Here is a 663-nt window from a genome sequence, read left to right as displayed (position 1 = left end):
GGCGATACTGCAGTGAGGTCTGCCTGTGTCTGATGGAGATACTGAGGTTGCTGAAAGTGAGCTGGCCGTGAGGGCTGGGAGGCCGCCTGGAACACACTGAGCTGTGCTGACTGGGCTCCTGCCTGTCCTCTCTGCTTGTTTGCTTCTTTCACATCATTATCATGAGCAATCAACAGGCGTTCAATACACTGCACTAAGAAATCCCAGGAGTAAGCAGTGAGACGGTGCAGTCTTGTAGGCCACGTTGGAGAAAGACGAAGTATAATCCTCGAAGAAGCAACACATGCAGCAGCTTGCAAAGACACTTCCAGGAAGTAGTCTGCATACTTGGCCATGTAGAGTTTAGTTTTTTCCAAGCAAATCATGGGCCAGCCATCATGAAGATCCGTTTCATGTACAGCTTCAGAGAGATAATACTCGATGAAATGGGCAGCTGTCGGCAGGCAGAGGTTCCACTGGAAGGTTTCTAATAGTAAGAGTTCCATGTGTAGCAAGTTTTGTTTTGTTAATACGAGATTCATGTTGGTCATGCAGCCCAGGCTGTTGAGCTGCTCCAGCTTAGGCACACTGTCTTCCTTCTCTTCAAACTTACTTGCTAAAAGCAGACAGGAAAGCGCAACTAGATGGAGCTGTTGGATAGAGATGTCATAGCGATCCATAAAC

General features: G+C 47.8%; 1 pseudogene; it reads right to left on the bottom strand.

Moving 5' to 3' along the window:
- Window positions 1–7: 7 nt before the first annotated feature.
- On the bottom strand, window positions 8–659 carry LOC103259342 (annotated as a pseudogene).
- Between the last annotated feature and the right edge of the window lie 4 nt (window positions 660–663).

The sequence above is a fragment of the Carlito syrichta genome, unplaced genomic scaffold (assembly GCF_000164805.1).
Source record: "Carlito syrichta isolate Samal-C Ts95f unplaced genomic scaffold, Tarsius_syrichta-2.0.1 Scaffold85941, whole genome shotgun sequence".
Lineage (NCBI taxonomy): Eukaryota > Metazoa > Chordata > Mammalia > Primates > Tarsiidae > Carlito > Carlito syrichta.
Note: the sequence above shows the minus strand (reverse complement) of the source record. Positions and strands in the feature narration are given on the sequence as shown.